Source organism: Lactuca virosa, chromosome 7 (assembly GCF_052849685.1).
Source record: "Lactuca virosa cultivar CGN04683 chromosome 7, Lactuca_virosa_CGN04683_v6, whole genome shotgun sequence".
Classification (NCBI taxonomy): domain Eukaryota; kingdom Viridiplantae; phylum Streptophyta; class Magnoliopsida; order Asterales; family Asteraceae; genus Lactuca; species Lactuca virosa.
In genome coordinates, this window is record NC_136432.1 from 198,722,750 (window position 1) to 198,747,438 (window position 24,689).

At 43.3% G+C, this 24,689-nt stretch overlaps 1 non-coding gene across 1 annotated transcript; it reads right to left on the reverse strand.

Annotated features, from left to right (window-relative positions):
- Positions 1-356: 356 nt before the first annotated feature.
- LOC145128111 (small nucleolar RNA R71) lies at positions 357-462 on the reverse strand. The gene has a single exon (XR_013716712.1). It is a non-coding gene; the product is annotated as a small nucleolar RNA R71 (small nucleolar RNA).
- Between the last annotated feature and the right edge of the window lie 24,227 nt (positions 463-24,689).

Below are 24,689 nucleotides of genomic sequence, written 5' to 3' on the forward strand. Positions count from 1 at the left end.
GGGCATACACGAAAAGAATAAGAGAGGACACCGGTCTAAGACTTGTGCAACCCGCAATTCCTGCTACTGCTACCTTCGAGCTTAAGGGACATATCCTTTCCGTGTTAAAGGATATTCCATTTTCTGGAAAAGATCATGAAGATGAATACAAGCACCTTGATGAAGTCAATGACATGGCCGACTACTTTAACAATCCTAATGTACAACGAGAGAATGTATTTTTCAGAATGCTTCCAGTTACTTTTAAAGGAGCAGCAAAAGATTGGTTTAAGGCACTTTCACCACTTTCGATCACCACTTGGGCACAAATGCGTGAAGAATTCCTCCAACAATTTTGCCCACCATCAAAAGTTTCTAAACTCATAAAGGCCATAGCAAATTTTGAGCAACAAGTGGGGGAGTCTTTGTACGAGTCTTGGGAACGATACAAAGGCTTAATAAGATATTGTCCCCAAATGATCTAAACGAGCAACAAGAAGTATCGATCTTCTACACTGGGGTGAACGTCACGACATGGAAACTCTGTGATTCTCAAGGACTCTTAACAAAGAAAACCCCTGCTTAAATTAATGAATTAATCGAAGAGTTTTTAAAGCATTGATGGGAATATCACAACCCTAGTAATGATGAAACTAAGTGTAACACCCTATTCGAGATCATTCTGTGATTCAGGGCCATGACCCGAAGATCAGTTATCATAAGACTTTGGGCCTTTGGAAAAATAGAGATTTGGACCCCTTTGGATGTGAGTAATGTAGATTAGGTGATCCGAGAGTTCAGTTGGTGCTTTGGAGGCCAAGGGTATAACCGTAAAGTGATAGTTCGAGCCTTTTATGTATTTTGGATTTTTTTCGTGAGGTTTTTAGTCCAATATATTTAAATAATATTTTAGAGCTCCTCAATACCTTTCTGTTGATATAAAGAACGTCAAAATCGATGTTAGAATGAAGAAGTTATGCCTGTTTCAAGTTTGGTCGGTTGTAGGTTATGCTGAGTACGCTGGGCGTACAGAGGGGAGTACGCTAGGCGTACTAGGGCACCCTAAGTACGTTGGGCATACACGATCAGTGCCCAAACCCTATTTTCGTGGTTTGAACCCTATTTAAGCTCCTTAACGCCCCCAAGCCGACTCCATTCTCAGCCTCCACCCTTCAAACCCCCCTTACATGAAACCCTAACCCCTAGTGAGCCTTGTGTGCTAAAAGAAGGTGTTTTGAGTGCTTTGGAGTACGCATGGTGCATCTTGGAGAAGAAGGAACTTCTTGGAGAAGTGTTGGTTGCATTGGAGTTTGTAGATCTGGACTTTGTTCACTATCATCTATCTTCTATAGGTATAGAGTTTGAATATTGATGATGCATTTGTTAGATCTAGCTGGTTTTGGATGTTATGAGCTTTTGGTCATTTTAGTGCATAAAGTTCAGATCTTGAAAGTTTGTGACGTTATTATGGATAAAGTTCGAGACTTTATCCATCTAAACATTATTTTGATTCAGATCTGAAGGTTGGAGACTTGTACTTTGTGGATTAAGTTGAAAAAGATGAACTTTTAGGTCCCTTTGAGACTTAAAGACTAGATCTTGTTTGTTGGGACCATTCTAATGGATAAAGTTGGAAAATTTATCCATTATAAAGCTATTATGAACCATAAAAATGTGATCTTGGCCATTCTATCCTTCCATGAACGAGTTGTGATGTCTTATTGGGTTAAGAACTTAGGGTTTTGGACATTAAGCACTTTATAGCAATGCAAAGTCATAAAGTTGGAAACTTTATGACTTAAGACGTCATTTTGGGCTTGGATCTGAGTTTTGGATGTAAGAACTTAATGATATAAGCTCTTAATGGTGCTTTAGGACTAGGCTACATATGCTAGGCGTACCTGGTGGTACGTTACGTATATGCGGTCAACGCTCCGCTTTTGGTCAAAATCAGAGTACGCAGGGCATACTCTCTTGGTACGCAAGACGTAGTCTGCTGGGAAGAAATATTGACTTTTGGACCTTGGTCGTTGACTTTGAATTTGACCAGGGATGACCAAGTTTGACCTAAGGTCATTTTGGGTAATTTGATTTATAGTTCAAGATTTGGGTTCCTGTTAATTATATAGGTAACTAGTAGAGATAGCTTTTAGAGTAGTGATTGGTGCAACTATTCTTTCAGACTGTAAGGTGAGTTTTCTCACTATATTCATGGGTTGAAGGCACCAAGTCGGCCCATTACTTGTTTTGTGCAATACTAGTTGTCTTTGTGATACATGCCTGGAAGACCCCGGGGGTAGCCTGTGGCATTTGCATGAAAGACCATGGGGGTAGCCCATGACATTTGGATGTTAGACCATGGGGGCAACCATGGCATTTCAAGGAAAGACCATGGGGGTAGCCCATGGCACTTGGATGTCAGACCATGGGGGCTGCCCATGGAATTCCAGGGAAAAGACCATGGGGGTAGCCCATGGCAAATGTATGTTTTGGAATGTTGTATTTTGGGGAACTCGCTAGGATTTGTGCTTGCGGTTTCATATTTATGGTTTTAGGTGCTTTCAGTTCGAAAGGAAGGGCCCGTCGTGATTACATAACATCCTCCAAAGTTTTCCGCATTGGAAATTGATGATATTACTCTTATGTTTAAATGATATAGTCACTTTGATCGGTTTTGAAACAACTCTTTTGTATGATTTATTGTTTTAAAAATGAAAAAAAAATTAACTTGGATTTTCGGGATGTTACAAATTGGTATCTGAGCCTTGGTTTGAGGGATTCGGGCACACTCTTGGTTATGTCTGAACTCAAACTGAGGAATTGGTAATCTTTGAAAGAAAATAAGTCTCTAGAAATATTTTTGTAAAGAAAATAAGTTTCTGAAAAGATTTTTATAAAGAAAAAGGGTTGTGATGCGTGAAATCAACCGAGCTTAAGTAATTGATTCCCAGAATACCCATACATGTTGATATGATATATGATAGGAATGTTCACATGCTAGGATAAGGCTAGGGATACTTTCATGAATTACATGATAGATCGGCCTGATAAGTGATGCCTTGTAGCCTAGGAAGCACTCGATGCTATGATTGGGAATATGTATTGGTAACAATAATTGCCAAGTGTATGCTTTAAAAATTGTATACAGTTAGGATCATATAGCCCTAGAATGATTGATTTGGCCTTATTTCATGTTCCTTGTCTGGTTGTGGTCCTAGGGTAGAATCTTTTATTCGATAATCTATTTGATCCTGGATTATGTATAATTTGCATGCATAAGGCAACCGAAAGTGAGAGTAGAAGTTCCTAGCATGGTAGTAGCAAGTGAGTGTGGGATTCCCTTTGTTTGTTTTATGGCTTCGAGTGTTACTACACAAATATTGCTTGCTTTGTGCTTTGTGGAACTCTTAGTGATGTGAGTTAATTATTAAGTGAATATGTTAAGCCACATGTTGCAAAGGTTAAATAATCTTGGAGAGATGGATTTGACTACATTGCGCAACTCTAGTCTAAGTCCAACCGTTGTAGGTTTGAGTCTTTTACTCGAAGGATTATCTAAGCTTTGTTGCATGTGATTGTATTCATGAAGTGGTTAGCTGACATTATTAGGAGTTTTTCAGCAGCTGATGGCAGGGTGAGGTCGGAAACCTAGGAGAGCTGAGGAAGTGCTTTAGTGGATTGGGTGGTGCTGTTTAGCAGGTACCTTGAGTAACGATTTGAGAAGGTGACTTGGTGGATTCTGGATAACTCTTGAGGAAAGTATGGGTAGGTGTGGAAGGTAGTATTAGGCTCGTACTACTGAAAGCACATGATCCATACTCGAATCGAGGGGAGTCACGAAGAATCTAGGAAGCCTGTGTGAAGAGGATTCTTTGAGTATGTTCCGATTATTGTATGGTTGCTTTTTAGTATGGTGATCAGCACTCGTGGAGGAGGTTCAGGATTAGGTGCGGGCATTGAACCGATGGATGAGCAGACACTGGACTTTATCTCGTCGAAGATCATCCACAACATTTGGAGCAGACTCATGTGATCTTTGGTTCAGTCAAGGAAGGGATTATGGAGATTTTGAATGAGTGCCTGTGCATGTTACACACATAGATATTGGATATGGTGGGGGCTCGCACTCTTTCCTTTCATAAGTTTCGTCCATGTGGAGCTCCCGATTTCTTTGGGGAGAAGGACCCCATTGCTAGTAGGAGGTTGTTAGTAGACTTGGTGAATGCTTTTCGGTCGAGCTTTTACTCCGATGGGTCAAACGATAGATTGTTTCTTGTCTTCTAAAAAACAGAGCCTTAGATTTGTGGGAGGGGTGAACTTTGCTTTGGGAGGCGATTCCACTGAGACGATGACCCAAGAGGAGTTTGTGACCGGTTTAGAGCAGAGTTTGCACCAGCTATCAAGGTGCAGCAGTTGGCGAAGGAGTTTCAGGACCTTCACCAGACGATTGAGAATGTGGTAGAGATCACTGTTGATTTTAGGGAGAGGGCTCTTTTAGTTTTACAGTATTCCACAAACGAGGAGATAAAGAAGACAAAGTACCATGATATGTTGCAAGATGGTATAAGGGAGTTTCTAAGCTTTTCAGCTTGTCGGACTTTAGAAGACATGATAGCTAGAGCCCGAAAGCGGGAGATTGATGTGGATCACCTCGGGAAGAGGAAACCAAAGCAGGTGCAGACAGTTGGGGGTCCTGCAAAGAGACCCAAGACTTTTGATCAGCGAGTGAGAGGCCCGTGTGGCCGAGGTCAGTGAAGCACGTGTGAGAAGCAGCACAATGGAGTTTCTCGATGTTGGGGTTCAGGTTGCTATAAGTGTGGCAGACGTTGTCGGATCAGCAGAGATCGTCCCCTAGGGACGAGTCTGTTATGTTTCCACTGTAACCATGTAGGCCATGAGAAGGCCGACTGTCCGATATTGTGGGATGGAGTTGTGTGTGTGCCTACTCCAGTAACTTTGAGGGTCACTGATAATCGCGAGGGCAGAGTGGATTTTCCCCTGGTGAGGAGTCGAGCATTGCAATCACGAGCTGAGGAGATCCGAGTTCCACCAGTTGACGTCACAAATATTTTATTTTGAGAATCTTCATATGCCATTTTTGTAACGCCCGGGTTTCGGGGCTAAGCATTTTAGACAATGTAATAGTCTAGGTCAACTATTGTAACTCTTTTGATGTAATAAAGATGAAATATTTGAGTATTTTGTGAATTATGTGAATTTATATGCTTATTATTTAATTATAAATGTATAATTAATAAAGAATAAAAATAAGAGTCAAAATTAAAGTGTGAGATAAGCCCGATATCTTTACATAAAGTTGTAGTGGTCGAAACAAGGATTCCGAAGATATAAAGAACGCCGAAATCCGAGTTATAACGAAGAAGTTATGACCCGTCGAAGTTTCGCGACGAAGCCGGCACGGCACTGGGAAGCGTAAATAGTGAATTTACGATAGAGCGAGTTTTAGCCTTAGCGATCTAAACGAAAGTCGTAGAATATGTTAAACCGAGAGCGTCCATAAAAAGAACGCCCAAATCTGACTTCGTATGAGGAAGTTATGAGTTTTCGAAGTTTCGGCTTAGCGGTGTACAGCCCGAAGTTCGAATATTAGATCGAGCGGTTTTTAGCCAACACAACCTAAACGAGAATCGAAGATCTCGTTAATAGTAGCATAACGAGAAAAAGACAGACGAAAACGGACGTTGGATGAAGAAGTTATGAATTTTTAACGGACCAATCCTGTCCCGGCCTGTTAAAAATATAACTTTTAAAATAAGGTCAAAATTAGCCAACGGAGTCTAAACGAAAGTTGTAGAGTACGCCCCGCGTAGATCCGAAGTTCGGCCCCTATAAATACCATGCGAGATTGCCCGGATTTTTCACACATTTTCACAACTCTTTCTCTCTCTACTTTCTCTCTCTACTTTCTCTCACTACCCATTTTAACCCCCTAAACCCTAGGAAAAATCCTTAGCACCCAAAGGAAGCCCCGAGGCTCCCGGAGTCCCGAGAAAAAGTGTCTTTCGGTTCGGAAACGCTGCTCCGAGCAAAGCCCGGTTTTCTTTAAAATCTGTTCTAAGTGAGCTACGCCTACGCAATTTTTAATATAACTTTTAAATAATTATAGTAATGTTATTAGGTCCTTAAAATAATTATTTGGGCTATTATTATGAGTTATATTGAGTGTTATTTAACGCTTATATAATAATAATAATAATAGCTAGACTATTAATTACTCACGGTTAACGTTAAAACTAAACTCTAGTGGTATTAATACTAGGTTTTGGTCAAGGAAAAATTGTTTTGAGATAACGAAGTGCTGTTCAAGTACCGAGTCACCACCTAATCAGGTGACTGCATAGTTACTTTCATCTTACACATAGATATGAAGTATTTTATATAAATTACGTGTTATGTGTGCATATTATCTGAATACTTGCTGTCTATGTTGGATGAATGATTTTATACAAGTTTTTCGTTATTTAAACTGTATATGTATTTTATATCTACAAAAATGTTGGGGTAAAACATGGGTAGATGTAATAAGACGATGTGTGATAAAATGATGAGAGGCCTCGATGTTGTTGGTGATCCAGTCATCTAGCGGAGTATAGATGATGACCACGGACTCTTCTAGACAGTCCAGTGGAACGCTAGCAGGCTCGCAACCTGTAGGTGTTTGTGAACGATGTGTTCACCGGTGTACTCCATCCCCCTCATGGTTGCCTTTAGGACCTTTATTGCTGAGGAACCCCCTTAGCAGTAGTGTCCATCCCGATGATGATCCTTAGGCTAGGTCTCTTATGATAGGTGTTTAGGGACGTAAAGTGAGGATAACGGGAACGGGTAATCGAGTTATTGTTGATTGATGAAATTAATAAAATTATTTATTGTGGGTTGAAAACCCTATATGCTCACCACGCTCCCAAGCCTGACCCACTCAGTTTCATTTATTACAGGTAGTGGCGTTCGAGCATAGATGTGATGTTTTCGATGAGGGATTACGGATATAGGCCTGTAGATATGAAATAATGTAGTAAGGCTTATATTGTACTGTTTATGCTTTTGATCTGTATCGAACATGACATCCCGAGTCTTTTAATGAAATACATTTCCTTGGAAATGCTTTTTATAAATCTTTATCATATTTTTTTTGGGACAAATTCCGCAACACCTTTATTTAAAATGTTACCCTGAGTTTCAAACAAGCATAAACAAAATCGGTCTTTTCTGGCCGTGAAAATGGGGATGTCACAGTTGGTATCAGAGCATTAGTTTAAGCGAACTAGGAATTCGTAGGATTTCTAGACTTAAACTTAGAATGCTAAGCGATGATTGTGAGGTGTGAGCACTAGCTTATTTTAGGAATTATGCCTAAAATGCTTTTATGTGCTAAATGCTTTGTGCCTGATATGCTGTTATTTGTTCGGATCTATGGTATGTTGCCGACCGGATCTGGAAACCTTATGTGTTTAGGATTCTAAACGTACGACTACGATATTAGAACTAGCATGTGAACGTTTCGGAGAGATAAGGATGATTTAAACGTCTATCCTGAATAAAGATCTAAATTCACCTTATTCGGTGTATAGATCAAAATGGCAAGAACCTGCAGTGGAGCTGGGAATGCAAATGGGAATACGAATCAACCCCCAGTGATTCAGCAAATACCTGTTGTAGCGGATGTTCCTGAGCCAATCACGATGGCCGGAGTGCAAGCGATGATCCAGATGATGTTGGATCATCAAATGGAGGAAACCAGGAGTTTGCTCCAACAAAATCGCGAGGAAGCTACCATACCAATCGTAGAGCCCGAGCTGAATGATGGGCCGTCTGAAGGAGGAAACTACAGTGGGACTGTTGCTCAAGCCAACCCACCGATAGTTAGGCAAAACCACCAGGATGGAGGAAATGACGGACGTGGATGCAAATTCAAGGATTTCATGGCATCTAAACCACCGTGTCTATCTGGAAGCCCGATGCCGGTGGAAGTCATGAACTGGATCTCTGAGATGGAAACGATATTTGAGAGTTGCGAGTGTAGCAACAGGCAGAAGAACGCTCTCGCAGTTCCTCTGTTGAAATCTGGAGTACTAAGCTGGTGGAAGCTACTAGCTGATTCAATGCCCAAAAGGAGAAGCGAGCAAGATGTCGTGGGAGGATTTTATGGTGCAGGTAAAGATGCAATACTGCTCTGAGCAGGATCTTCTGGAGATCAACAACGAATTCCAGAATCTGAAGAAGGGAAGAATGAGCGTTACTGAATACGCTGCAAGCTTTACAGAGAAAATGAAGCTTGTTCTTCACCTCGTCCCAACTGAACTCTCCAAGGTTAACAAGTTTGCCATCGGATTACCAGCGGACTTGGGTCCAATGGTCAAGCAAACAACCACTCTGAAAGCCGCCATCTGGGCTGCTAAGAATGTGGAGACCCAGATACGAGAGAAGGGTCTGGAGAGAGCGGAGGTGGGAGAGAAAAGGAAATTTGATGGGTCGTCGAAATTCAGCAAGAAAAGCAAATTCTCAAGGTCTGGTACGCAGAAGTCTGGAGGAGGTGAAGCCAAATGGTGCGACAACTGCAAGAAGAAGCACCAGGGGAAATGTGACGGAGGAGTCACTTGTTTCAAATGTGGAAAACCTGGGCACTATGCCAACGAGTGCACGTTCACTAAGAAGGTCTGTTATGAGTGCAACGAGGAAGGGCACATTTCGAGGGACTGTCCGAAGAAGAAGGAAGCAGGAAGACCCAACATTCCACCGAAGCCGAAGGCAAGAACCTTCCAGATGACACTCGAGACTGCAAAGGAGGCAGCAGACGTCGCTTCAGGTACCTTTCTTGTAAATGGATTGCCTGCCAATATACTATTTGATTCGGGAGCAAACTATTCCTTTGTATCGTAGATTTGGAGGAAAATTAGCATTGCCTGTAGAAAAACATGATAATGCCCTAATTGTGGAAGTTGCCAGTGGCAAGTTCGTACCTGTTAGTAATCGTATTAATAACATCGTCATCGATATAAACGAAAACGAATTCCACGAGGAGATGTTACCCATAGAATTGAACGGTTTCGACATCGTTCTGGGAATGGATTGGCTTAGCGCCAACGATGCTGAGATTCAATGCCGAAAGAAGATAGTAAGGGTAAACCCACCCAAAAAAGAGTCATTTATGGTGTACGGGGACAAACGCCGAGTAAATTCTGGAATCATCTCCCTGATGAAAGCCAGAAAATGTTTGTTCAAGGGATGTGCATCATACTTGGCATTCGTAATCGATGCTAAGAAGGAAAAGAAAGAGGTGCAGAATATACCGGTTGTGTGTGATTATCCGGAAGTCTTTCCCGAAGATCTTCCCGGATTACCAGCTCATAGACAAGTGGAGTTTCGTATAGACTTGTTACCAGGAACGACACCGATAGCAAAGGCACCATACCGATTAGCACCGACGGAGATGAAGGAGCTTATGACTCAACATCAGGAGTTGTTGGACAATGGTTTCATTCGACCTAGTTCATCACCCTTGGGAGCTCCGGTGCTATTCGTGAAGAAGAAAGACAGAAGCATGAGAATGTGTATAGACTACCGAGAGCTGAACAAGGCAACAGTGAAGAACAAGTATCCATTGCCAAGGATTGATGACCTATTCGATCAGCTGCAAGGTTTGAGCTATTTCTCAAAGATTGATCTTAGGTCAGGATATCATCAGCTGAAGGTGGGAGATCAGGATATCGAGAAAACTGCGTTCAGAACGAGATATGGACACTACGAGTTCTTGGTTATGTCGTTTGGACTAACCAATGCTCCAGCAGCATTCATGGATTTGTTGAACAGGGTTTGTAAACCATTCCTCGATAAATCCATGATAGTGTTCATAGAGGACATTCTCATCTACTCGAAAAGCCAGGAGGAGCATGGCCAGCATCTACGAGAAGTGTTGGAAGTCTTGAAGAAGGAGAAACTGTATGCAAAGTTCTCCAAGTGTGATTTTTGGATCCGAGAAGTCCAATTCTTGGGTCATGTGGTTAACCAGGAGGGGATAATGGTTGACCCAGCAAAGATCGAAGCTTGATGAAGTGGGAACGACCAAAAAGTCCCACGGAGATTCGAAGCTTTCTAGGATTAGCCGGATACTACCGACGATTTATCCAAGGCTTTTCTTCGATAGCTGCTCCGTTGACAGCTTTGACCCACAAAGGAGCTACTTATGCATGGAGTGAGAAGCACGAAGAAGCATTCGAGAAGCTAAAGAAGAAGTTATGTGAAGCACCGATTCTTTCTCTACCCGATGGAGTTGAAGACTTCGCAGTCTAAAGTGACGCATCTAGAGTCGGGTTGGGTTGCGTTCTGACCCAAAGAGAAAAGGTGATAGCATACGCATCTCGACAATTGAAAGAGCACGAAAAGAACTACCCCACTCACGATTTGGAGTTGGCAGCGGTAGTTTTTGCTCTAAAGATATGGAGGCATTACCTCTATGGCACGAAGTGCAAACTTTTCACTGATCATAAGAGTCTCCAGTATCTCTTTAATCAGAAAGAATTGAACATGAGGCAACGACGCTGGCTAGAATTACTCAAGGACTACGACTGTGAGATACTTTACCACCCCAGTAAAGCAAATGTTGTAGCTGATGCTCTCAGTCAGAAAGTCAATCTTGAGAGGAAAAGGCCAAGAGCATTGAGAATTGAAGTTGTCTCGACAATTGTGGAAAGTATCAAGAAAGCTCACGAAGAAGCCTCAGAAAAGAATGACCGAAAGGAAGAACGTTTGGGAAAGACGTTGGTATTCGGTACAAACCGTCAAGGACTGAAGGTATTCCAAGGTCGGATTTGGGTACCTAATACGGGAGGAATAAGAGATCTTCTGATCGAAGAAGCTCATAAGACCATGTACTCGATTCATCCCAGTAGCAGTAAAATGTATAGGGACCTAAAACCCTAGTACTGGTGGCCGACGATGAAGCTCGATGTTGCGAAGTATGTGGCCGAGTGTGTAACTTGTGCAAGAGTTAAGGCACAACATCAGAAATTATATGGGAGTTTAGAACCCTTACCTGTACCCATGGGTAAATGGGAAGACATCACCATGGATTTTGTGACTAAACTTCCCAGGACAAAGAACGGTCACGACATGATTTGGGTGGTTGTGGATCGTTTCACAAAGAGTGCACACTTCATAGCTACCAACGAAAGGTGGTCTATGGATAAGCTTAAAAATGCTTACGTGAAGGAAATTGTGAGACTTCACGGTGTTCCTCTAACGATTGTATCGGATCGTGATAGTCGTTTCACGTCACGATTTTGGAGAAGTCTACAAGCGGAATTGGGTACGAAGTTGTGTTTGAGTACAACTTACCATCCACAGACTGATGGTCAGAGCGAAAGAGCGATACAAACACTCGAAGATATGCTAAGAGCATGTACCCTAGATTTCCAAGGTAACTGGGATGAGCACTTACCTTCGGTAGAGTTTTCCTACAACAACAGTTTCCACTCGAGCATCAAGATGGCACCCTATCAAGCCTTGTACGGACAGAAGTGTCGTACGCCGTCTTGTTGGCTTGAGGCCGGAGAAAAGCAGTGTATGGGCCCCGAGATACTCCATGAGACTGCTGAGAAGCTGAAAGTGATCAGGGAAAGGATGTTAGCAGCTCAGGATCGTCAGAAAAGCTATGCTGACAAGAAAAGGCGACCGATGACCTTCGAAGTTGGGGATTCGGTTTTGCTTAAGGTCTTACCGTGGAAGGGACTTATAAGATTCGGAAAACGAGGAAAGGTAAGTCCAAGGTTTATTGGACCGTTCAAAGTTCTTTAGAAGATTGGGAACCAAGCTTACAAGCCGGAATTGCCCGAAGAAATCGATGGTATTCATAACACCTTCCACGTGTGTTATCTGAGGAAATTCACGGGAGAAGTTCCCAACATAATTCCGATCTCAGAGCTAAGAATGGATGAAAACAAGAGGCTGATTGAAGAGCCCTAGACAATTGTTGACCGTAATACTAAGAAGTTACGACGCAAGATGGTCGACTTAGTGCTAGTCCAATGGAAACATTCGAATGGGCCAAATCTCACTTGGGAAACTGAGGATGACATGATGAGTCGCTATCCGCATCTGTTTGCTGACGCATGATTCCGGGACGGAATCATCCTAAGGGGGAGGGAATTATAACGCCCGGGTTTTGGGGTTAAGCATTTTATACGATGTAATAGTCTAGGTCAACTATTGTAACTCTTTTGATGTAATAAAGATGAAATATTTGAGTATTTTGTGAATTATGTGAATTTATATGCTTATTATTTAATTATAAATGTATAATTAATAAAGAATAAAAATAAGCGTCAAAACTAAAATGTGAGATAAGCCCGATATCTTTACATAAAGTTGTAGTGGTTGAAACAAGGATTCCGGAGATATAAAGAACGCCGAAATCCGAGTTATAACGAAGAAGTTATGACCTGTCGAAGTTTCGCGACGAAGCCGGCACGGCACCGGGAAGCGTAAATAGTGAATTTACGATAGAGCGAGTTTTAGCCTTAGCGATCTAAACGAAAGTCGTAGAATATGTTAAATCGAGAGCGTCCATAAAAAGAACGCCCAAATCTGACTTCGTATGAGGAAGTTATGAGTTTTCGAAGTTTCGGCTTAGCGGTGTACAGCCCGAAGTTCGAATATTAGATCGAGCGGTTTTTAGCCAACACAACCTAAACGAGAATCGAAGATCTCGTTAATAGTAGCATAACGAGAAAAAGACAGACGAAAACGGACGTCGGATGAAGAAGTTATGAATTTTTAACGGACCAATCCTGTCCCGGCCTGTTAAAAATATAACTTTTAAAATAAGGTCAAAATTAGTCAACGGAGTCTAAACGAAAGTTGTAGAGTACGCCCCGCGTAGATCCGAAGTTCGGCCCCTATAAATACCATGCGAGATTGCCCGGATTTTTCACACATTTTCACAACTCTTTCTCTCTCTACTTTCTCTCTCTACTTTCTCTCACTACCCATTTTAACCCCCTAAACCCTAGGAAAAATCCTTAGCACCCAAAGGAAGCCCCGAGGCTCCCGGAGTCCCGAGAAAAAGGGTCTTTTGGTTCGGAAACGCTGCTCCGAGCAAAGCCCGGTTTTCTTTAAAATCCACTGTAAGTGAGCTACGCCTACGCAATTTTTAATATAACTTTTAAATAATTATAGTAATGTTATTAGGTCCTTAAAATAATTATTTGGGCTATTATTATGAGTTATATTGAGTGTTATTTAACGCTTATATAATAATAATAATAGCTAGACTATTAATTAGTCACGGTTAACGTTAAAACTAAACTCTAGTGGTATTAATACTAGGTTTTGGTCAAGGAAAAATTGTTTTGAGATAAAGAAAGTGTTGTTCAAGTACCGAGTCACCACCTAATTAGGTGAGTGCATAGTTACTTTCATCTTACACATAGATATGAAGTATTTTATATAAATTACGTGTTATGTGTGCATATTATCTAAATACTTGTTGTCTATGTTGGATGAATGATTTTATACAAGTTTTTCATTATTTAAACTGTATATGTATTTTATATCTACAAAAATGTTGGGGTAAAACATGGGTAGATGTAATAAGACGATGTGTGATAAAATGATTAGAGGCCTCGATGTTGTTGGTGATCCAGTCATCTAGCGGAGTGTAGATGACGACCACAGACTCTTCTAGAGAGTCCAGTGGAACGCTAGCAGGTTCGCAACCTGTAGGTGTTTGTGAACGATATGTTCACCGGTGTACTCCATCCCCCTCATGGTTGCCTTTAGGACATTTATTGCTGAGGAACCCCCTTAGCAGTAGTGTCCATCCCGATGATGATCCTTAGGCTAGGTCCCTTATGATAGGTGTTTAGGGACGTAAAGTGAGGATAACGGGAACGGGTAATCGAGTTATTGTTGATTGATGAAATTAATAAACTTATTTATTGTGGGTTGAAAACCCTATGTGCTCACCAGGCTCCCAAGCCTGACCCACTCAGTTTCATGTATTACAGGTAGTGGCGTTCGAGCATAGATGTGATGTTTTGGATGAGGGATTACGGATAGAGGCTTGTAGATATGAAATAATGTAGTAAGGCTTATATTGTACTGTTTATGCTTTTGATCTGTATCGAACATGACATCCTGAGTCTTTTAATGAAATACATTTCCTTGGAAATGCTTTTGATAAATCTTTATCATATTTTGTTTTGGGACAAATTCTGCAACACCTTTATTTAAAATGTTACTCTGATTTTCAAACAAGCATAAACAAAATCGGTCTTTTCTGGCCGTGAAAACGGGGATGTCACAATTTTCCTTACCGAGAGCCATTCTTAGAAGATATTCGGGTGGTCCGGTTTTGGATGTCGATGTGGGATCCGTTGACCACCGTCATAGCAAGCTTAAGTGAGAGAAGACCAACAGGCGGTTCAATATTTGGTGGTATCAGCAAGGAAATCAAGTAATCCGTAAGGTGGGCATGTTGGGTTTGAATGCATGAATTGTAGGGGTCATTCGGGAATACGAGACAATGAGGAATTGGTTTGATCATGGTCGTAAGATCAGTAATCGTCAAGTTCAGACCTTCGAAGTGTGCTCAGTTGCAGGTTAACTTGGAAATTACTCTAGTGCAAGTTGGTCGTTGAATTGGTTCGGTACCCATTACGATAGTTGAGATTTTGTTCTTCATCATCTGATAAAGTCGTCGAGGACTTATAGTGAATTTAGTGGAAAGTGCTCAGGAATATTGAACTTGTTAAGATTTTGGGGAGTATTCATTCAATTTTAACAGGTGTGCGTTCGATAGCATTGGCTAGTAATGGAATGCTAGTACTTGTGGGCATAGGTTGTCGGTAGTTTCGAGTAGTTAGTTTACGAGATACATTATAATCTATCAATTTTATGGTTGGAAGAGTGCAGTTGAATCCAAGTAGGGGAGAACTGCTTCGACTATGGGATTGCACAAGAAATGAGATTTGAAGTTACCTTGCATATTAGTGGTGGCGCATGGAGGGTATGTAATTAGTTTTAGGTGGAGGGATTGTGTTAGAGCCTTTTTTCCTGTTCTTGTCTGATGAAGGCTTTAGGGTTCGAAGTATAACCCAAACACCTAATTTTGGGTATATCCGGATGAGGCTTCGACTCATGATGATTATGGTTGGGATGGTAGATGCCCGGTAAGACCATGGGTTAGGTCCATGCCAGTGTGGCAGTGTTGTAAGACTACAGGGTGGCCACAGCGTTCACTAGGTTAGCATGTAGTGATATAAGTGTTGTAATAATGCGGGGTGGCCATAGAATTCACTAGGTTGGCAGGTAGCATTAAAGATTTTGTGAGACTGTGGGAGGGCCACATCATTCATGGGATCAAGGAAGGATATGGGTCGTATGGGGTCGGTCATGTTGTAAGACGGTAGCTGGATGTGTAGCATTCATTTAGAGTAAAGTAAGTAACATTGCATCTGTGTGATGGTTGGTTATGATATCCCCGGTTAGAATAGGAGGGCTGTTGAAGCCTTATATACAAGTAGGTTAGGGTAGCTTGGCGAGACAAACTCTTGGATAGATTCTTGTGGTACAGTCGTTGAAAGGATGTCAATTTCAGCGACATGTGGGGAATCCGACGCTTCAGATAATTGGTAGATCAGCCTGGAGCTCAAACGATATTTACGATTGATGATATTTAGGATCTCCCACCCTAATTTCGGGACCATTCTATAATTGATGAGACCATATCTTCTCCCTCGGATCCCACTACGGTCTCTCATGACAAACACTCACTTATACTAATTCGGCGACTACTTGTTCTAGAGAATGGTATAATCAAACCCACTAAATATCCTAATATGGACATCTCCTCCATATTGCCTCATACCAGATCATACTTAGAGGCTATTGAGGATCCTCATCGGCGTCAGGCTGTGCATGATGATTGTAGTTCTCTAATTTCAAATTAAACTTGATCCTTAGTACCCCTGACCTCCTAGGATCAATATTGTGTAGTTTATATGGATTTTTCATCAGGAATTTCATACATATTCCTCCCCCCTCTCTCTATCTCTCTCTTCCTCTCTCTCTCTCTCTCTTTCCCTCTCTTGCTATATGGCATGCCTCATAGCTAATGGTCGCAATCAACAACATAGTATATATAGTGATGAGACTTTCAGTACAATTGTCAAACTGGCCACTATACATACATTTCATAGTATTGTTGTATCTCAAGACTGGCATATTAACTAGTTAGATGTGAAGAATGCATTTCTTCACGGTAACCTTCTGGAAAATGTTTACATGGATCAACATCTAGGGTTCCATAATCCATGATTTTCGGAATATGTGTGCGTAACGCCCTGTTCCTGGCACTCATTTAATCTATTAAAATATTCATTTTGTAAGAGCTACTCGACGAGTTGGTAGCCCTAAATCGTCGAGTAGATGCCAGTTTGGATGTGGGGTTTAAGTGTTCTACTCGACGAGTCGAAGCCTGGACTCGACGAGTAGGTCCATCAGGAGGAAACCCTAATCTTCAGGGTTTGCACCCTATTTAAACATCATATCTGGCCTCCACCCCAACCTCTATCACCTCCAAACCCTAATCTCGAAACCCTAATCCACTTTGAGTGATTTTGAGCTAGTTCATGCCATTTTGAGTGTTATTGTGCCTTTTGAAGCTTGTGGAAGAAGAAGACGATAAAAGGCTCAAAGGGGAAGAAGTAGATCCAAGAGCTACACTTCATTTACTGCATTTTCTGGTAATCAAGTCCCTAACTTGATCCTTCTTCTCTTAGATCTATTTGTTTGCATTTTACGAAGGAATTGGTTTAAGAACCTTAGCCCTTGGGATTAGGACGTCCCAAGTGATGTATATCTCAGATCTGGGGTCTAGGAAGGGTTCGAAGGCATAAAGGTGCAAACTTTATGACCATGGAGACCCCATGCAAGTTTATATGCAAGAACATGTCCTTTTTAGCCCTAAAAGACCATGCATGTGAAAAAAAGCTTGGGACTTTACGCGTCCTACAGATGATAAAAGCCTAGATCTAGTTTATTGTGCTTTGGTTTATGGTACTATGGCTTGTGGACCAAGTTTTATGTCTTAAAGAAGTTAGGGTTTGGGTTAAACCCATTAGGAAGGACTAAGGATGGGTAAAGTTGGAAACTTTACCCTTAAGAGTGCATTTCCAGTATGTAGATGAAGTTTGGAACATAGATCTGAATGGTAGGAGCTTAATCCATTTAGATGGCTCAATCAAACAGGGGAACTCGCCGAGTCCACGGTAGGACTCGACGAGTTGAAGCGGGTTGTCCCGATTATTATGACAACAAGAACTCGATGACTCTGTTAAGGGACTCGACGAGTTGACTTAGTTGACCACGAGTTTAAGCATTCAGGGACTCGCCGAGTTGGGAGATAACTCGACGAGTTGGGTTGACTGGGAGTTGACTTTCACTTTGACTTTGACCATGGGTAAAAGGGTTATTATGGAATTGATAGTCGGAGAGTCGCCGGAGCAGCAAACACGGATTCCTCATTTGAGTTTTCAGCAGTCAGTCTTGCGAGGTGAGTTTCTTTCAGTAGGAACGGGTCTACGGCACCAAGGTCGGACCGTATATGTGATGTGTTAGTATCTGAGTGTAGTCAGGGCCCGAATCTCATAGTATCTTAGAGTGGGTGGGGCCCGATGCTTATAGTATTATTTGAGTGTAGATATGTGATTGTTTGGTAGATATACTTGTTGTCTGTGTGATAATTGTATGCATGTTAGTAGCGGAGTGTGGGCGGGCCCCGAATCTCTTAGACAACGGAGTGTGGGCAGGGCCCAAATCTCCTAGACAGCGGAGTGTGGGTGGGGCATGAATCTCCTAGACATCAGAGTGTGGGCGGGGCCTGAATCTCCATGAGAGTGGGTGGGGCCCGTTTCTCCTAGTTGCATGATATTTGTATGGTATGTGGTAGTTTGGGGAAGTCACTAGCTTCGTTCCTACAGTTTTCAGTTTTGGTTTCAGGTACTTCCACTAGCAAGGGGAAGGCTCGGGATGATCGCATGGCACACACCACAGCTTCAGCCTGGGATGTTTAGACTCTGATATTTTCATATGATTTTGATACAGTATTTTGACACGATGTTTTGAGATACACGATTCATGGTTATCTATATGATGATGGATGACCTATGGTTTTGATATAAATGATTTTAAAAAGAAATTTTCGGTCTGTATTTTTAGTATGTTTCAGTTGGTATCAGAGCCGTGGTTTGAGGGATTCAAGCACGCTCTCGGGTGTGTCTGAACTCAAACTAAGGATTTGGTATGAAAATTTTCAAAAGAAAATTATTTTTATAAAAATAACTTTTAGAAAAAGAAAAGAATTTTGAAAAGAGAAAAAAACTTTGAAAAAGATAAAAGGGTGTGGTGCATGCAATCAGCCGAGCTCAAGTAAGTACTCCCAAAATACCCATACAAGTTTATGTTATGTTATGATTATCAGCTTTATGAGAACACAATGCTAGATTAGGACTATGGATCTAGGAAGGATGACTTATGTGCCTATTATATGTGTATCAACTTTGTGAGAATTGCATGCTAGTTTAGGACTAAGGATCTAGGAAGGATGCCTTATGTGCCTGTTATATGTATCTCAGCTTTATGAATTGCATGCTAGTACAGATTAGTTAGGGATAGCCTGAGAGAGATATGCTTGATTATGTTTACTCGATGCTCGAATGCTGCTTGCTTTGTGCTTTTAGGAGTTCTAGTTATCTATTACTAACTAGTAAACAAATATGTTAAGTTACATATTGCGAGGACTAAATAATTTCAGAAGGTTAGGTTTAGCCTTATTTCGCAGCTCTCGTTTGAGTCTAACCGTAGGGTAGAACCTCTCATTCGAAGAATTATCTAGTTTTAGTGATATGTAATAGTATTTCCAAGCTAGTTAGGGGAGATAGTAGGGACTTCTTATGCAGCTGATGGTGGAGAGTTGGTTGGTGATTACCCTAGGGAAAGCCTAGGAAAAGTTTAGTATGAGATCAGCAGTAGTAGTAGAAGGGACTTGGTGGAGTCAAGGCAGTTCTTGAGGAAAGTACAGATAGATGTGGAAGGTAGTATGGGCCCGTACTACTTAAAGCAGAGGATCCGTACTCGAATCAAGGAAGGATAAGATGAATTCAGGAAACTTGTAGTATGTTATATCCCTTGAGATTTGATGAGTATACTGATGTTTGTTATGGTGTATTTTCAGTATGGTGGTTCTACGCCCGAGGCCGACTAGCACTTCAGGTGAGGGATCAGGCTCGGGCTCTGGATCCGAGCAGATGGATGAGCAGACGAGGGAGTTCATTTCGTCTGAGGTTACACATAGCATTCTAGAATAGACTCCTGTGATCTTTGGATCGGTCAAGAGGGGTATTTTAGAGCTTCTGGATGAGAAGAAGAGCGCTTTTCGCACTGAGATAGCGGCCATGATGGGTCGCGCAGACTTACCTTCCGGGAGTTCATAGTATGTGGAGCTCCCGACTATCGTGGGGATCGGGACCCCATTGCTAGCAGCAGGTGGTTGGCTGATGTCGCCAACGCGTTCCGCACCAGCAGATGTCCCAAGGGGGACAAGGTTAGGATTGCCTCCTATCTCTTGAAGGACAGGGCACGCGACTGGTGGGAGGAGGTTAGGAGAGCTATTGGTGATGATACAGTGTTGGATGCAATGACCTGGGGTGAATTCATGACCAGTTTCAGGGCCGAGTCCGCACCCGTTATTGAGGTACAACAACTTGCTAGGGAGTTCCAGGATCTCCGACAGACGACTGAGTTAGTGGCGGAGATTACTGCCAAGTTCAGGGAGAGGGCCCTTCTCATTCTGCAGTACATGGCAGACGAGGAGATGAAAAAAGCCCGATACCATGAGATGCTGATGAGTGATATCAGACAGTTTGTGAGCCGATCTAGCTGCAAGACGCTGGAGGATATGATAGCGAGGGCTCGTGAGAGGGAAATTGATTTTGAGATAGAGAGGAAGAGGAAGCCAGAGGCAGTGTCTGGCACAGAGGGCTCGGGAAAAAGCCCAAATTAGATCCCGAGGGAAGGGCCAGCAGGGCCGAGGCCGCTGTGGCAAGTGCGGCAGGGTTCATCAGGGGCCGTGTAGGGCGGGTAGTTCGGGCTGCTTCAAGTGCGACCGAACTGGACATGTCAGCATGGATTGTACTGCTACTACCACCACCATAGCATCTGATCTAATTTGCTTTCATTACAATCAGAGGGGACACAAGAAGTCCCAGTGTCTGAGTGTAGCATTAGTAGGACAGGTGGTGGCACCTTCTCCTACCACTATGAGGGTTACAGACGGCTATCAAGGCTGGGCAGAGGCGCCAGCGGCGAAGAGTAGAGCCTTCCAGTTGATAGCAGAGGAGGTATGTGCATCCCTTGATATGGTTATGGGTATATATCTTCTCCATTATCTCTTTATTATTTCTGATTATTACTCATGTTTGTGTGTTTGTCTATAGGATCGTTCTTAGTGAACGACATGTCAGCTATGGTACTGTTTGATTCGGGGGCTACCCAATCTTTTTTGTCGCTCGCACTTAGCAAGTGATTTAGTAGAGCTCCGGGGGAGCTGGATTGTCCACTTGATGTAGAGATAGCCGATGATAGGACCGTCAGAGTTGCGAGGGTTCATAGAGGTTGTACGCTACAGTTATTCGATCAGCAGTTTTCAGTGGATCTGGTTCCTATTCCCCTGCGTGGGAATAAAGTTATAGTGGGTATGGATTGGTTGAGCTGCAATGGCAGTGATTGACTGTGAGCTGCAGCTAGTGAGGGTTCGTACTCCTAGTGGGGGAGAGCTAGTGATTCAGGGCGAGAAGCCACAACGCGGACCGATTTTATGTTCAGCGGCGAGGGCAAGGGCCCACCTTCAGTAGGGATGCACAGAATACGTCGCCTATGTCATGGATACCCGGGATACGAGGATGGCGACCGTTGATGATGTACCGGTGGTGCGAGAGTATCCGGATGTATTCCCGGAGGATTTACATGGGGTACCTCCGGAGAGACAGGTTGACTTTAGGATTGACCTAGTCTCTGGTGCGGCTCCAATAGCCAAGGCACCATATCGGTTGGCTCCTCCCGAGATGCAGGAGTTGTCTACGCAACTGCAAGAGCTGCTAGACAGGGGTTTCATCAGGTCGAGCAGTTCACCATGGGGAGCCTCGATCCTGTTTGTGAAGAAGACGGACGGGTCACATCGAATGTGCATAGACTACCGGGAGTTGAACAAGATAACGGTGAAGAACCGTTACCCACTTCCGAGGATTGATGATTTGTTTGACAAGCTTCAGTGAGCATCTTGGTTCTCCAAGATTGATCTACGGTCAGGATATCACCAGATGCGAATCAGGGATGATGATGTGTAGAAGACAACTTTTAGGACTCGCTATGGTCATTATGAATTTATGGTGATGCCGTTTGGGCTCACCAGTGCTCCAGCCGCGTTCATGGACCTCATGAACCGCGTGTGCAAACCGATGTTGGATCGGTCTGTAATAGTCTTCATTGATGACATCTTGGTTTACTCCAAGACTTAGGAGCAGAATGAGGAGCACCTGAGTGAGGTGCTGGAGACACTGAGGAGGGAGAGAAATTTTGCGAAGTTCTCCAAGTGTAAGTTCTGGTTGCGCGAGGTGCAGTTCCTTGGGCATCTTGTCAACCAGAAGGGTATTTTGGTCGATCCGGCCAAGATAGCGGTCGTGAAGCAGTGGAAGATTCTGAGCTCTTCAACCGAGATTCAGAGTTTCTTGGGTCTGGCAGGGTATTACAGGAGATTTATTCAGGAATTCTCCAAGATTGGAGTTCCGTTGACCCGACTGACCAAGAAGTCGGGAGTTTTTTGTTGGGGACCTGTGCAGCAGACATCCTTTGAGATGCTCAGGAAACGATTGTGCGAGGCTCCGATTCTCACTCTGCCAAAGGGTGTAGTTGACTTCATAGTTTACTGTGATGCTTCGATCACAGGCATGGGAGCAGTATTGATGCAGCGGGGTCATGTGATAGCTTATGCCTCGAGACAGTTGAAGCCTCACGAGGGTAACTATCTAACGCACGATTTAGAGTTGGGGGTTGTGGTCTTCGCCCTCAAGATTTGGAGGCATTACCTCTATAGGGTCCGTTGTACCGTTTACACAGATCACAAGAGTTTGAGATACCTCATGGATCAGCCGAATCTGAACATGAGGCAGTGTCGGTGGTTAGATGTGGTTAAGGATTACGATTGTTAGATCCTTTACCACCCGGGCATGGCCAACGTAGTGGCCGACGCCGTAAGCCACTAGGCGGATGACAGTGATTACTCCACCATTGGAGCAGATTAAAGAGGCGTAGGTTGAGGGCCTGAAGGAGGAGACATCTATCTGAGGATGACAGTGATTACTCCACCATTGGAGCAGATTAAAGAGGCGTAGGTTGAGGGCCTGAAGGAGGAGCGTCAGAAATGCGAGAGGGTTGTGGGCCAGGTGGCCTTGTTTGATTATGACAGCCGACGGTTGTTGACCTTGCATTGGAGGGTCTGGTTTCCGTACTGGGGTGGAGTACGGCAGATTCTGATGGATGAGGCCCATAAGTCGAGGTTCTCCATCTATCCCGGGGCGACGAAGATGTACAGAGATCTTCGTCCCGATTACTAGTGGCCCTGCATGAAGCGGGATGTAGCTTGGTACGTAGAGAGATGCCTGACCTGCAGGAAGGTGAAGGCATAAAACCAGAGGCCTCACGGAAAGATGTAGCCGTTAGACATCCATGTGTAGAAGTGGGAGGACATTACTATTGATTTCATCACTAAGCTTCCCAGGACCGCACGTGGGGTTGATGCGATTTGGGTCATCGTGGATCGGTTGACCAAGAGTGCCCACTTCATACCGATCCAGGAGAGCATCTAGGCCGAGACGTTAGACGAGATTTATGTTTGAGAGGTAGTGGCACGCCATGGAGTGCCTGTCTCGATGGTGTCAGACCGAGATGTCTGTTTTACTTCCAGATTTTCGAAGCGGTTTGATGACGAGATGGGTACTCGTCTCCACTTCAGCACCGCTTTCCACCCCCAGACGGACGGACAGAGCGAGAGAATGATTCAGACTCTCGAGGACATGCTTCGTGCATGTGTTTTGGATTTCAGTGGCAGTTAGGATACGTATCTTCCTTTAGCGGAATTTTCGTATAACAACAGTTACCACGCCAGTATAGACCGGCCTCCCTTCAAGATGCACTACGGGAGGAAGTGTAGGACCCCAATCTATTGGGGTGAGGTCGATCAGAGGGTCATGGGGAGTACGGAGGTAGTACTCAAGACCACTGAGCGGATCCAGCAGGCTCCAGACCACTCAGAGTCGGCAGAAGAGTTACGCCAAAAAGCGGCGTTCAGACTTGGAGTTTCGGGAGGGCGACATGGTTCTCCTGAAGGTGTCGCCCTTGAAGGGTATCATACGATTCCGGAAGCAGGGCAAGCTAGGCCCCAGGTATATCGGCCCCTTCCGAGTCATAGTCCAGGTGGGCAAGGTAGCATACAGACTTGATCTTACTTCCGAGCTCAGTCAGATCCACAACACTTTCCATGTTTCCCAGTTACAGAAGTGCTTGGTGGATGATTCAACAGTGGTACCCCTTGGGGATATTCAGGTTGATGACAACCTGAACTAAATTGAGAGACCAGTGGCGATTCTAGATCTCAAGACGAAGGAGCTAAGGAACAAGCGGGTTGAGTTAGTGAAGGTGCAGTGGCAGCACCGTAAGGGTTCAAAGTGGACATGGGAGCCCGAGGAGGAGATGAGGGAGCACTACCCAGAGTTGTTTTCAGATGCAGCAGACTTCGAGGACGAAGTTTAAAACAAATGAGGGAGAATTGTAACACCCCGTTCCTGGCACACATTTAATCTATTAAAATATTCATTTTGTAAGAGCTACTCGACGAGTTGGTAGCCCTAACTCGCCGAGTAGATGCCAGACGCGGGGTTTAAGTGGTCTACTCGACGAGTCGAAGTCTGGACTCGACTAGTAGGTCCATCAGGAGGAAACCCTAATCTTCAGGGTTTGCACCCTATTTAAACGTCATATCTGGCCTCCACCCCAGCCTCTATCACCTCCAAACCCTAATCTCGAAACCCTAATCCACCTTGAGTGATTTTGAGCTAGTTCTTGCTATTTTGAGTGTTATTGTGCCTTTTGAAGCTTGTGGAAGAAGAAGAAGATAGAAGGCTCAAAGGGGAAGAAGTAGATCCAAGAGCTACACTTCATTTACTGTATTTTTTGGTAATCAAGTCCCTAACTTGATCCTTCTTCTCTTAGATCTATTTGTTCTCATTTTATAAAGGAATTGGTTTAAGAACCTTATCCCTTGGGATTGGGACGTCCCAAGTGATGTATATCTCAGATATGGGGTCTAGGAAGGGTTCCATGGCATAAAGGTGCAAACTTTATGACCATGGAGACCCCATGCAAGTTTATATGCAAGAACATGGCCTTTTTAGCCCTAAAAGACCATGCATGGGAGGAAATCTCGGGCCTTTACGTGTCCTATAGATGATAAGAGCCTAGATCTATTATATTGTGCTTTGGTTTATGGTATTATGGCTTGTGGACCAAGTTTTATGTCTTAAAGAAGTTAGGGTTTGGGTTAAACCCTTAAGAGTTGCATTTCCAGTATGTAGATGAAG